Raw genomic sequence first — 14,192 nt, forward strand, 5'->3', positions numbered from 1 at the left:
CCCAGAGCAAAGAAATCAGGACTTTGGGGGCATGATGTGGTGTCCAAGCAGGAGAAAGAAAACTTCTGTTCAGCTCCTTGAAAAGGTCAGTGCAGCTTAGACGTGTTCTCACACCGATGACCCCAGCAGAGGAGCTTCTGGGTCAGCAGGTATGGGGGACCTTCCTGTTGGGACAGGCGACGCTCTGCAGCCAGGCAGCCCTGGGTGTGAGGTGTGATTCTGCGTATTTGCCAGTGGCCCAGGGTGAGTCTCCAGTCTCCCCGTTCCCGTAAAAGGGAGGTCATGGATACCTAACTCTCAGGGTTGTGAGACTCTTGTGAGAAATGCCCTATAAAACTCTACTGGGGAAAAAAAGCACAAGTGACACATAGTGGGTGCTTGGGGGCTCTGCAGGAGGGTGGCCCGGGGTGCAGGCCAGTGGCCCAGGGCAGAGAACCCAGCCTCACCTTCCTTTCCGGCCTCAGGGCTGTGCTCTGCAGCCCCCCTCACGCAGGCCTCAGGCTTCAGGAAGGTCAAGGGCCGCCTGACACCTCCTTGTGGTCACGGTTGACCCCCAGGCCTGCACCACGGGGCTGACAGAGCTGACCGGCAGCTGGCAAGGAACTAGGCCCCTGCTCAGCTAAGAATAGAAGGCTTTGTGTGATTTAAGTAGCAGCCAGATCGCATCAGGCCTCCCAGCCTGGCCCAGGGGGCTTATTAAGCAGGATCTGGGGCCATTGTGGGTCCTCCTGGGTGGAGGAGGGAGAAGGTGGGTGAAGGGTGCTGGGGCCACCACGGGCTTCCCCAGGACTTCTCTCTTGTTTCCACGTGATGATGATTTGATTTTTTTTTTCCATCAGTGAGGCTCATTGCTCCTTCCGTCTCGTCCCTGGGGCTGGCTAGGGAGCATCACCCAGTGTTCCTGGGGGAAAAAGCTCTCTGGGAAGTGTTCAAACAAACAAACTGGGCTCTGAGAGGAGCAAACAGAGCCACGAAAATGGCTTTGTCTTCAAGGAGAGAGCTGTCGATGGTGGCCATTTATTGAGTGCCTACTGTATGCCAGACCCTGCTGGGCTCTGTGTTTGTGCCTGTGCCTCATCAACCCTCAGAGGGGTGCAGCTGGGAGGTGTCCTCATGGACATCATAGGGATGATGTCCAGCTAGTACATGGCAGAGCTGAGATTGGAACCAAGGACTGTCCCACCTCGTTCCTTCTGGGGGCAAAAGATTCCTGAGTCGGGGGAGAGGTGAGAGTCTCAATTCCTGGAGAAAGCCCTAGGCATGGAGGACTTGTCTTGGTGCAATGACTTTTGTGCTTTACTTTTTTTTTAAATTTTTATTTTAATGATTGTTTTTGAGAGAGAGAGAAAGAGAGAGAGAGCATAAGCGGGGAAGGGGCAGAGAGAAACGGAGACACAGAATCCCAAGCAGGCTCCAGGCTCTGAGCTGTCAGCACAGAACCTGTCGTGGGGCTCGAACTCATGAACTGTGAGATCATAGTCTGAGCTGAAGTCATATGCTTAACTGACTGAGCCGCCCAGGTGCCGCGAATTGTGCTTTCCTTTATGTTACTCCAGGACTGGATTGGGAAGAGGAATTGTGATCCTGTCACAAACAGAGTAGGTGCAGGCACCTGTTTGTTGAGTTGGAACAAAACCAGATCCCATTGGGGCTCAGATTCCCCTTCTGTGAAGTGGACAGAAGCTGCTTGGGGCAGGATCACGAGGCCACAGCACCAGATTCCTGGACTTTTGAACAGTGAGTATCCTCGTCCCCCTCTCTGCAGGTCCTTGGTGCCTCCCACCTCCCTCTCCCCTCAGAGATTATTGCCAGTGTGAGAACTGGGAGGAATCCTGGGTCACCCTTCGGTTGTACAGATGGGAAGACCGTGCCCCAGAAGGATAGGGGGCATGAAGCAAGTGGGCTGGGAGTACATAGTAGGTATTTAAGAAATCCCTTCTTTCTTCCAGTGCCTGCTCCCCTTTGGGCACTGCTTTGGCGTGCAGATCTGAAGGGCTGTTGTGGGCTGGGGGGCGGAGTCAGCCAGATCCTAGGAGAGAAGGAGGGAAGCAGGGGCCAAAGGTGCAAGCCTGTCATGCCCCAGAACCATCTGCACTTACCCAAATCCTGCCCAACTCAAAGCCCCCCCCTTCTGTGGAGCCTGCCTGGACTCCCCTCCCTAAAGCCCTTGTAACCTCCCTCTCTACCCCAAGAGTGGGGGATTTTTTTTTTAGCTGTGCTAAAATACACATGACTTAAAATTTACCATCTTAATAATTTTTTTTAAGTTTATTTTGAGAGAGAGAGAGAGAGTGAGCGAGCAGGGGAGGGGCAGACAGAGAAGGAGAGAGAGAGAATCCCAAGCAGGCTCCATGCTGCCAGTGCAGAGCCCGACATGGGGCTCAAACCCATAAACCGTGAGATCATGACCTGAACCAAAATCAAGGCTTGGACACTTCACCAACTAAACCACCCAGGCGCCCCAGCATCTTAATAACTTTCAAGGGTACAGCTTAGTAGTGTTCACTTTATTCACATTGTTGCACAACAGATCTCCAGAACTTTTCAACTAGCAAGACTGAAATACCCAGGAAACTGCCACTCTCCCTTCCGCCCCTGCCCCCCAGCCCCCAGCCCCTGGCAACCTGCATCCCACTAGGAATTTGACTACTCTAAATACCTCATATACGTGAGATCACACTGTGTTTGTCTTTTTGCAACTGGCTTATTTCACTCGGTGTAATGTCCTCATGGTTTGTCCATGTTGTAGCATGTGACAAGGTTTCCTTCCCTTTTTAGCGGCTGAATAATATTACAGGGTGCATGCATACCACATGTTTATCCATTTTGCCACTGGACTTGTGGGTTGCGTCACCTCTTGCTACTGTGAAGAGTGGGGGGTTTGGGAGGTGAGCCGGCCTGGTTTGGGCCCTGGCTTCTAGCATCACTTGAGCTGTGGGTCTGAGTCCTTTGCCCCTTACTGCTGTGCCTGCGGGGGGAGGGGCTGCAGGGATTAGAAATTGTGCGTGTAGAAATGCCCGGCAAGACAGTGAAGCGGGGGTGGGGGGATTCATTCTCATCATGCACTTTCCATCTTGGGACAGATACCTTTTGGGGTTTAGGGGATCCACATGCCAAGCCCACCTTAACCCCCTTCTACGAGGCCAGCTCAGCATCTGGTGAATCTTACAGCAGTGGAGCGGGAGAGCACCTGGGCCCACAGAGGGGCAGAGACTTGCCCAAGTCTGCACAGTCAGACAGTGGCCACGGCAGGATTAAACTAAGGTCTCCAGCCTTCCGGCCCAGGGACTTTCCTGCTGTGGTCTCCAGGATCCATAGGCCTGGTCCTCAGGGGGGACTGGCTCTCCAGGGGCCTGTGTGTAATCCTGTGGCATGCAGGGCTGGGGGAGGCAGGGAGCAGAGAGATGAGCATCTCAGGCTCCTCTGTACAGGGCCAGAGGCAGGTAGCATCAGCTGGGCTCCTCTGATGGCCACCTTCTCCCAGGGCTGTGGACAGCAGCACTGTCCCAGCGATGAGGGGCTCGTGTCGGACTCCTTTGCATGGTTCAGGCTTGTCTGAGGTCCTGCCGTGCACCTGGGAGCTCACACTCTGCTTTCACTCACCTGTTCATTTGCTTATTCCTTCCCTAGTCATCAATTCAGCAAACACTCCCCGAGGCCTGCTGTGGGCCTGGAGACCAAGCCGACCTCGAAGGCAGTTAGTGCGGTGTAGCAGTAAATAGTGTGGATTCTGGGGCTGAACTGCCTGTGTTCCAATCCTGACTCTGCCAATTGCCTGACTCTGCTCTGTGATCTTGGCCAAATTGCTTAACCTGTCTGCCTCTGATTCTTTTTCCCTAAAGTGGGGATAACGATGTTCCAGTGACTGTTATTACAAATCGCCTTGCAATTCAGTGACTTTATATAAGAACAACCATTTTATTATCTCAGTTTGTATAGCTTGGCAATCTAAAATGGGCTCAGCTGAGGGGCACCTGGGTGGCGCAGTCAGTTAAGCGTCCAACTTCAGCTCAGGTCATGATCTCATGGTTTGTGAGTTCGAGCCCCGCGTTGGGCTCTGTGCTGACAGCTCAGAGCCTGGAGCCTGCTTCGGATTCTGTGTCTCCCTCTCTCTCTGCCCCTCCCCCACTCACACTCTGTCTCTCTCTCTCTTAAAAATAACGTTAAAAAAATTTTTTTAATGGGCTCAGCCGAGTGGTTCTGGCTCAGTGTTTCTGACATGGTTATAAGCCAGATGATGGCTACAGCAATGAGGAGCTCAGGCAGCTGGAGGTTGGCTGGGCCTCTCTTGATCTTTATGTAGTTTCCGGGCTTTGTTTCCATCTGTGAGCTCCTCTGGGAGCCTCAGAGCAGTCAGGTTGTCTACATGGTGGCCCAACACTCCAGCAGGGGTACCCCAGTGAACTCCACAGAAGCTGCATCACATTCGATGAACTGGCCTTGGGAGTCTCGTAGGGTCACTTCTGCCATTACTCCCAAGCACCCCCCAGATTCAAGTGGGGGTAGCCTAAACCCTACCTCTCCCTAGGAACATTGTAGGAGGCGCATGTGGGGTGAAAGCTACTGTTGCAGTTGTCTTTGAAAATACAGTCTGCCACAGTCGTGAGAGTTAGGTAAGTCAAAACACGGGAGCTGTCTAGAACGGTGACTAGGCATTGTATATAAGCGATAGCTATATATAGTCAAGGGTGACCGTATGCAATTTACTCATGATGTGCTGATTTTAAGACCTGATTCCCAATGCGGAAGCCAATTCGATGAACTGTAGCATTTCTCATTTGGGTATTGAGGGATCTATAGGAATTCAACAAGCAGGGGCAAGTGGGAGGGCCCTCTGTGCAAAGGGAACGAGCTGTGTGAAGGTGTGGAGCGTAAAGTTCCTGAGGCCTGGACTTAGCTCCTGGTGGCAGGGGCTCCCCTGAGGTGAGGTGGGGGAGGGGGGCCGGGAAAGTGAATGGAGGCCAGGCTGAGAAAAGTTTTGCGGATGGGATTTGATCCTGTGGCTCCCAGGGAGTTCTTGGCTGTTTCTCAGGCAGAGATATGAAGGGCTGGAGTACCCTAATGAGGAAGCCACTTCTGAGGTGTGACCAGCAGAACTGGGGGAGGTACTGGACTTAGGGAGTATGGGGAGAGGGCAGGAATGATGGGACTTGTGCCCGCGTGTTTGCCCAGGGCGTTTGCATCAGTTTTGCATGTGATGAGCATACCCACACTCACTTGCCTTTTCTCCCCTTCTGGTATATTGGACACTTTGCAATTTTTCTCTGCTGCAAGGGGAGATGGAAGGGTGGGAGGGTGTCTGCCTTGGCAGAGGGGTCTGGAAGAGCCTAGCAGACAACCCTAGGGAAGCTGGCAGGGCCAGAGAACTCTCAATGGCCTCCTCCTCATGCCTCAGCCCCATCTGCGGGGGACGCCCCCCCCCCCCCACCGCCACCCTCATGGTCTCCCCTTCCAACACCCCTGCCTAGTGTGCAGCTTCACAGGGTCCAAATGGAACAGATCCCGGGGGTTGTAGTGTCCACCCCGCTCACATTACAGATTGGGAAACTGAGGCCCAGTGACTTGCTCCAAATGCCACAGCAAGTTAGCAAAGGATCCAGCCTCAAGCTGGCCACATGGCTGCAGCAGGTGCAGTGGCACTGAGGGCTGCCTCTGATTCAGTTTGACAGGAACAGGTGCTCTTCGGGTGCAGGGCTCCTCCCTACGAGATCCTCCACCCTCCACCCCCGAAGCCTCCCCCCAGCCACTCTCTAAGGCCAGTGCTCCCTCCTGAGGGAGGTCGTGGATTTGGAGGTCGGGAACCTGATTTCAAGGAAAGAGAAGAAGGGGCTCTTTAGCAGCTATGTAGTCCTGGGAAAGTCACCTTGTCTCTCACCTGTAAAAGGAGCAGGAGCGCACCAACCCCAGCAGGGCTGTCCTGAGGATTAGATGGGCCCTCCGGTGCTGAGCGATAATCTCTGATGCTGGTGCTGCATCTGGGAAAGGGATCCGCCAAGGATTACTCGGGAGAGGGATTTGAGCTGCTATGTGGAGGCAAGGCTGGACTAGCGCTGGGAAAAGGGACTTGGTCTTGACCCTGAAAGCTCTGAGCTTGTGACGGGGCTGGTCCAGCCCTTCCCTTACACGTGAGAAGGGGCCCAAGGGAACCATTGGGGTGGGATCCAGGCAGGATCCCCTTCGGGGGCAACCTCCCCACCTAACACTGAGAGGGAGGGCTTCCCAGAGGAAGAGTTTATGGAAACTGAGAGGGAAGGAAGGGTCGAAACAGCAGAGCAAGTATGGGTTGCTGTCTCCTCCCGCCCCAGCCCCAGCCCCAGCCCCTGCCCTGCATGCAGCTGTGAGAGACAACCCTGAGCTCCAGCCAAGCTGACCTTGACTCCTGGCACCCGTGGTGTCCGTGAGGGAAGCAGAAGCCCAAGACCACACTGCTTCCAGAGTGCTACAGCTATGGGCCTGTCTACACCTGCGTGTGCCTCCATGAGCCTGTGTGTATTCACGTGTCCATGTGTATTGCCTGGGTCTGCCTGTGAATATGTGCTCTAAGTTTGTGTATGTCTGCCTCTGTGTGTTTGTGCATGTGCTAGCACATGTATGAGAGGGGTTTCCTGCAGGCCCCATGGGGTCTCTCCTTATAAATGGCAGACGGGTTAGAATGTGTCCACAAGGGGCCAAGTGCTCATGTGTTTTAAGCCCCGAGGAAGGGTGGAGCAGAGACAGCCCTTGCTCTGGCAGCTGTGTGGGCTGAGGGGAGGTCCAGATCTCACCAGTGGGGCAAATTCAGCAGAAAGACGAGTTCCCCAGATTTGGAAAGCCTCTCCCGGGGGCTTCTCTGTGCAGAACTTGGACCCAGAATCAAATCAGGCACCACCTCTACTCTTGGAGCCAGCCAGGGGCATCAGTGTGCAGCTGAACACGAGCATGGCTGCTGAACCGGGCTGTGCAGGGCCCATGGAAACAGGAAAAGGCATGCCCAAGTCTACCAGGAGAGTCAAGGAAGTCTTCCTGCGGAAGGAGTTTGAGCCAAGACTGCAGGGCTATTTGGTGGGAGGGGAGGAGAGGTGGAGAACAGATGCCAGGTGGGCCTGGGGGCTTGAGGAAGATGGGTGGGAAGGGTGATTCTCATCTGCCGGGCCTGGAAGACTGGAGAATGGAGGTGCCTTGAGATAAGGCACAGGGGTGGAGCAGGTTTGGGGGAATGTGATGAGTCATCATTGGGCCACTGGGGGTGTGAGGTTCCTGTTGGGGTGTCCAGGCCGGGATGACCAGGGGTCCCTGGATACTCCAGACTTGAGCGTGGTCCAGGCAGAGACAGCGGTGCTAGGTGATCTTGCACAAGGAGAGTGTGAAAGGCAAGGGAGGACAAAGGGCGTAGGAGAAAGTGCGGCACGAGGCTCTGGGCAGAGAGGGGGACCTGGAGGCAATGAGGGAAACCAGAGCAAGTGGTGTCCTGGACGCCAGGGTCCAGAAGGTTTCCGGAAGGAGGGTGAGGCCCACAGTGTCAGGGAGGAATGAGAGCTGCACAGTGGGCTCACTCATGTGGAGGCCATGGTTGAACTTGATGGGAGCACAGGGCTGTGGGTTTAGCAGCAGGTGGGAGGGAGGCAGTGGAGACGTGAGTGTAGACAACTCTTTCAGAGATTCGGATGAGAAGGAAGGAAATAAGGGGTGTAGCTGGGCTGGGGTGGAGGGGGACAGACCGAGTGAGACTCAGGGCCTATTCTTTGCCGCCTGCAAGGAGCCAGCCCAGAGGAGGTGCTGAGGGAGGAGGAGCAGGGTGAGGCTGCTGTGGACACCTGTACCGGTTCTCTGCTGGGGCCCGGGGGAGGGCGCCTAGAGGGGGCGGATTTTCCTGGAGGGATGGTTGTGCAGAGCAGGGGAGGAGGAGGTGGCATGGTGGCGGCCCTCAGTCCTGCCCTGAGCTCTGCCAGGCTCCAGGGTATCTGGCCACCCTGGGGGTGGGAGGGCCTTACATGCAGAGGCTTTTGACGTCCTAGGAGGCAGAAGCCCCACAAACTCAGAGCATCCTCCTAAAGCAGGTTGCAAGTCAGTGGTTGAAGCTCAGGGCTGGGCGGCGTTGGCCTCCGGTGGTTTTGGGTCTGCAGGGCTCTAGGGGTGGCTTCATAGCTGCTTCAAACAAGAAAAGCCTGGGAGGGTCAGGGCACGGATCCTCAGGCTTCCAAGGAGGCCACGCCCAGCTCCCTCGGGTTAGGGGGTGGCTGTCTGCCGAACTGGAGCAGGTGTTCACAGCCGTCTTCGCCCTGCTCCCCTTCTGGGCTGGCTCCTTCCCTGAACAAGCCCGAGTCTCACCCAGTCTGTCCCCCTCCCCCCCCCCCCCCCCCCCTTTCCAGCTAGCGCTCCCTTTCTTCCCAATTACTGGGAAGTTCTTCCTCTGGGTCTAGCCGAAGTCTCTCCTGCTGTGCGTTCCCTTCTGGTGAACTTGTTCAACCCTGCTCTGCGGAGCCAAGCTGATCAGCCGGCCGCTTTGAGTGGCGGCCAGTGTTTTTACAACTTGTTTTCATGAAGTTGGTTTGAAGTCTCCCTGCATTCCCAGAATGTCAGACCCGCCCTGATTCACAAGGATTGACCAAAACAGGATCTGAGCCAACGAGAAGAATCTGAGGACTTAGTCATCCCCCTTGGATCATCTGCAGATTCTCCTGCTTTCCTTCTAATAAAAAAAAAGAAAAAAGGAAAAAAAGTAAGTTAGCTCAGATGGCCAGGAGGGTAGAGTGTGGGAGGCTCAGATGATGCCGGCCCAGGCTTTCCTCAGGGGGCCCACCTCAAGTCAAGTTCGTTCTGCTGCTTGCCACATGGGGGAGCTTGAACAACTCCGAGTCTCAGCCTCAGTTTCCTTGTCTCTGAAATGGGAAAATTAATGGCACTGACCTCATAGCTGTCTGAGGTGGGGCGATCTCGAAGCAGACCCTGAGACAAGGGTTCACGTGAGAGTGATTTATTAGGAAGTTTTCCAGAAAAGAAGCTGCTAAAGTAATAGGGAAAGTAGAACCAGAAAGAGGAGGAGAAGCAAGCTCTGGGGACATGAGGCCAGAGCTGACCGAGGGCAAGGATGCTAGAGAACTTAGACCTTTACCCAGGTGGTCACCGGTAAAAGGGGGCCCTGGGGACCGGCCATGACCGCAGGCAAAGGGATTCCAACAGCCTCAGGGCAGTCCACCCACACACCTCCACAGATGTTGGCTGCTGGGAGGGACCACCAAGAGGCAGAACCTTCCTTGTGCTTCCACTGTTCCCCCAGGCCCAGGTGCTGGCTCACGCTCTCTCTCAGCTTCCAGAAGCAGAAACTCACAGAGCTCCTCAGCTGGCAGACGTGGCCCCAGCCCCCAACGTTCTCCCTGATGACTCGGCTTCATGCAGCCTTTCCACCTTCGCCAGGTTGCCTTGCTGTAGTCCCTTCTGGGGAAGTCTGCCTCTGTGCCACTTACGTCTCCAGCCCTGCCTGCACAGCCTAGGGGGCATCTGTGAAGAGCAGGACATGGCAGAGGGCGCAGGGGCAGTGGTTAGATCAGGGCCATGGAAGCATTGAGCACCACAGAGGAAATCAAGGCCCTTGGGGCCCATCCGCACCTGAATTGAATTTGACTTTTCTTCTCGGCCCACGGCACCCCCCTCCCCCCACCATGTCTATGGGCAAAGCCCAGGTGTTTAAGGATTGCTTCTGGAACTCATGTTGGTCAGCATGTCCCAGAAACAAACAAGCAGGAGTTATGCTCTCAGGACTCTGACGATGATGACTTTAACTGGTGGTGTCCTCCTGGGGTAGCCCAGATAGAATCTGCCCCAACCCTTCTCTCACCCCTGTGATACCACAAGGGATGTCACTCACAATCTGGCCTCCTCACTAAGGCCTTTGGGAGTCCAGCGCTGTAGAGCATGACAGGCCTGGGTCCTGGTTCAGACTCTTGTGCCTGCTCTGTGACCTTGGCCAAGTCAGCTCCCCTCTCTGAGCCTCAGTGCCCCATGTTTCTCACCAAAGTGTTGTATCCACCCACCTCAGGTCAGGTGATTTCAACATGGTATTAATCCCTGTTTGATACCCAGAGAGGCAAAGTGACTTGCCCAAGATCACACAGCAAAAGGGTGGAGGTGACAGGGCCAGGAATTGCTTCCTGCCCCCTGGCTGGTTAGGGAAGCACCTTACCATTTATCAGCTCTGCTCTGGCTCCCAGCCCTGTCTGATTTGGAACCTGCACTAAGTTCTTAATGAACACGATGGACTGAGGTAGGGACCCCAGTGGTCAGTGCGCGCTGTTTATCACTGGTTCCTCTGACAACCATTTATGGACGTGCTGTGGAAAGGGTTCGTTCTGTGCTCAGATGGACGGGGTCCTGCTTTCCTCAGGCTTAATGTCTAGCACACGTATCCCAAGGCCTGGGCTCCTCCCTGCCTACCCTTCCTTCCAAGGAGCGGGCAGGGAGCGGCTGGCTGGGGTGGTGGATGCAGAGGAAACAAACTTGTTCAGTCGTGGCTATTCGTTGCTGCCTCCAGGGGATCCAGTGCTGGACTAGGTTGGGGTGAGGCTAGGAGAAAGCGCCGATCCGCCAACAAGGCCCCCCTGCACCCCACCCCCAGCTCATGCCTCCTTTGTTCGGAGGGCACTCGGTGCCTTTCTCTATACAATTAGACAGCGGGCTCCCCCACCAGGGCTCGGAGCCTCTCCTGGCACACAGAAGAGCTCAGGGACTGTGTGCTGGTGACTGGATTTATGGTTGTGTAGACTGGCTTGGGAGTCCGAGTATGAACCCTGGCTCTGCCATTCACATAGCTGTGCCCTCGAACAAGGGACCCAGAGCCCTTGAGCTGTTCTGCCGTCTGCAGAGTGCAGGGGCAATGGGAGGCTGAGGGAGACCAACGAGAGAGTGGACAGACTCTCTGACCCTTTCAAGGCTACGGCCGGCCCTCCGCATGTGGTCGACGGTGCTGCGGTAGATGGACCGGCACGCGCCAGGCCAGTGGGAAACACGAGACGGATGGCGTTAGGTCCTATCACATCGGTTCTCCCTGTCCGCTGGGCTCCCCCAATCCTCCCACGGGGAATCTGGGCTGGTGGCTATAACCCATTTGAGGAACGAAGACCTGAGCCTAGAGAGGAGGCTGACCTGCCGGCCAGTGGCCAAGCCAGGCTCAGAGCCCAGGTCTCCTGGCTTAGTCTCCTAGTCTCTCCTACCCTGTCCCCCTCCGGAACCTGGCTCCTGCTCTCTGGAAGCGCTCTGCGAAAGATGCTAGGAAGGGTGGTGGGCCGGGAACATGGAGGTTTCTCAGGAGCGTGCATTCTGGTGGCTTTAGTCCAAGGGGATCAGTGTGACCAGTAGGCGCGGAGTAAGTGGGCCGAAGGGGAGCATGGGTAGAGGTGGACTGAGAAGGGGTGCAAAGGAGAAAACCAGTTGTGGGGACCAGAGGTCACTGGGTCCATCCGCTCAGCCTGATGGCCAGGGGGCTGCCAGACACTTCTAGGCCCCCTGGGCCAGGTCCCTTCCCAGATGGTGCTGGAAGGTAAGAGACTTTAAGGAGTAGCAGGTCTGAGGGAGATGCTAGTCAAGTCACGGTCACTGTCCTTGAAGGAACCCCAGTCGGCTCTAGAAATAAGGCCCACATCTAAGCATGAGGACCTTTCATGGGTACAGCGCTTTCTAAAAGGCAGACTCCAGGGAAGACAGGGCTGGCTGGCAGCCCGGCAGATGCTCAGGTGAAGTGACCAGGGCAGGCGGCCTGGGCCCCACAGAAGTGAGAGCTGGTGGGCGGGGAGTGGACAGGTAGGCCCAGGGCAGAGTTTGCTGGGCCCCGGGGGGGGGGGGGGGGAATGCAAATGGAGGCCCATATGCTTTGTCAGATATTTGGTGATACCACAACTCAGAAACTGCTCAATGAAATAATTTGATTTTCTCTTCTTGACAGATATATCTTCATAATACAAATTGAAATATACACATAAAGGTTTTATACAACTGACAGTGACTGAATAGCAAAGGAGACTGAATGTAGTTATTAGTACACACTGGGGGCTTTGTTGGTGATGTTCGGATGCATTGCTACTTATTTTGTAAAATATATTGTCTTCATATTTACAAGATCACTGTAGTTGTATTGTTGTAATCAAGATTTTCACATCATTTAAAAATTGGATATTGGGGCACCTGGGTGGCTCAGTCGGTTAAGCATCCGACTTCAGCTCAGGTCACGATCTCGCGGTCCGTGAGTTCGAGCCCCGCGTCAGGCTCTGGGCTGATGGCTCAGAGCCTGGAGCCTGCTTCCGATTCTGTGTCTCCCTCTCTCTCTGCCCCTCCCCCATTCATGCTCTGTCTCTCTCTGTCCCCAAAATAAATAAACATTAAAAAAAAATAATAATAAAATAAAATAAAATTTGGATATTGATGGTAATCATCTGAAGGATCGAAAATAAAATGCGATTATATTTCAAGTGTATAGAATATATTTCCATCAAAAACGTAAAGTAAGTGTAAAGAAAGGAGAACTTACATCCTCAAAACTTGTTTTCATTCCTTGAAATTATCTATGGATATTAAAACTATATACATTGTGGGGCGCCTGGGTGGCTCAGTCGGTTGGGCAACTGACTTCGGCTCGGGTCGTGATCTCACGGTTCGTGGGTTCAAGTCCCGTGTCGGGCTCTCTGCTGACAGCTCGGAGCCTGGAGCCTGTTTCGGATTCTGTGTCTCCCTCTCTCTGCACCTCCCCTGCTGGTGCCCTGTCTCTCTCTGACTCTCAAAAAATAAACAGATGTTAATAAAAAAAATTTTTTTTAAATTATATAGGTTGTAATCAACGAATATCAGGTTTTAAAGTAAAATTATTTAGAGATGAAATATCCACATTTTTGAACATTTGTAACTGTGAACCTATTCACAGTCCCAGGTGTCCATGTGGTTGCCAGTGTGAAGGATTAGCATCACACTTCATGTTACATTAATTTGAGTAATATGAATTCTTAGATGCTGAAAGATGTTCTTCAGCTGCCTTGTGTATTTATTGTGGATACCGCACTAATTCATGGGTACTTTTAGAACCACAGATTGGAACAGGGAGAAAAGCCAAATAAAAAGAAAATGTTGCTCAGCATTACTGGGAAAGACACTTTGTTATGCAAGAAGCTATGGCTAGTCGCTGTCTGAAAGGATTTGACAAGTTTAATTTGCCTCTGGAATGTTTCCTGCTACTTAGTCCCCTCCTCCACCACCACTCCTAGTGTCCCCCTCCCTCATCCGCAACAACGCAACCCACAGACCTTTATCTGGACAGAATCATCTTTTGTTCTTCACGCCAAGAAATGGAGAAGGGTTTCAGCGGAACCTGAGTGGTGTTAGGGGAGCGGATGAGGCTCCCGGGTCCCACGGATGTCCTGTGGTGGGGGCTCCTGTATGTTCTCTACTACGTTCGTTTGTGAGCATGTGTCTGTGATGTGTGGGGCTCAGGGCAGTGGCCTTTCTGCCCTACGCCTAAGGGTGATTCAGGGGATGGGATGAGATCTCATCAGAGAGATCTCTATCGTACAGTTTAACGAGAGATAAATGATGGAACTTGTGCCATGGCTGGTGTCTAAACCTCTGTGTCTGCGTTCACTCATTCATTTCACTCGTGTGTGCGTTTACTCATTTATTTAAAACCTGTATTCACTTCCTCCAACCCTTCATTTCATTGTGGAATGCCAGGCCATAGGCAGTCTTGTGATGCAGCCCCAGATCCTACAGACAAGGGAATCAAGGCTCAGAGAAGTGCACTGGTGTACCTAAGGTCACACAGCAGGAAAGCCCCTGGCAGGTTTCACAGTAGAGGACGGACGCCACGTTTGAGTTTCAGGTAAAATCTGAATAGGTATTACTGTATCCCAATCGGCTTTTGGGGCTCTGCCACCCAGCCACCTGCCTCGGGGCCCTTTTCAGCTTGAAGAGCCACTTCCTGTTTGGGGCCAAACACTTCCTTCAAGTGACTCACAGGCTCCCACTGGTCTCGTGCTGGGAAGCCAGCGTGGGGGTGGAGATAGGCCCAGGCCACGTCACCTTCTGCCTGCGACCCCAGCTGGGTGACCCTGAGACCAAGCAGTGCCACAGATTAGAGGTAGGAGATGGAAAAGGAAGGAGGATGTCAGACGGTTCTCACCCGGCCTGGTGGGCAGGACTCTGAGGGAGCAGGGGGACCTGAGCCCGGGCCACGGTGG

General features: G+C 54.0%; 1 protein-coding gene across 8 annotated transcripts in view; it reads left to right on the forward strand.

The window, feature by feature from the left end:
• The window catches only part of GDPD5 (glycerophosphodiester phosphodiesterase domain containing 5), an 87,563-nt gene that overhangs the window by 17,576 nt on the left and 55,795 nt on the right, over positions 1–14,192 (forward strand). The window contains exon 2 of one of the 8 annotated variants that reach the window (XM_045483983.1): positions 1,557–1,737. The exons of 5 other annotated variants lie outside the window; for them this stretch is intronic. The gene's annotated coding sequence lies outside the window, so the exon portion shown is untranslated. Of the gene's footprint in view, positions 1–1,556; positions 1,738–13,686; positions 13,835–14,192 lie in introns of those variants that run through there. 2 more of the 8 variants (XM_045483978.1, XM_045483979.1) reach the window with 2 other exon arrangements.

This window comes from Leopardus geoffroyi, chromosome D1 (assembly GCF_018350155.1).
Source record: "Leopardus geoffroyi isolate Oge1 chromosome D1, O.geoffroyi_Oge1_pat1.0, whole genome shotgun sequence".
Classification (NCBI taxonomy): domain Eukaryota; kingdom Metazoa; phylum Chordata; class Mammalia; order Carnivora; family Felidae; genus Leopardus; species Leopardus geoffroyi.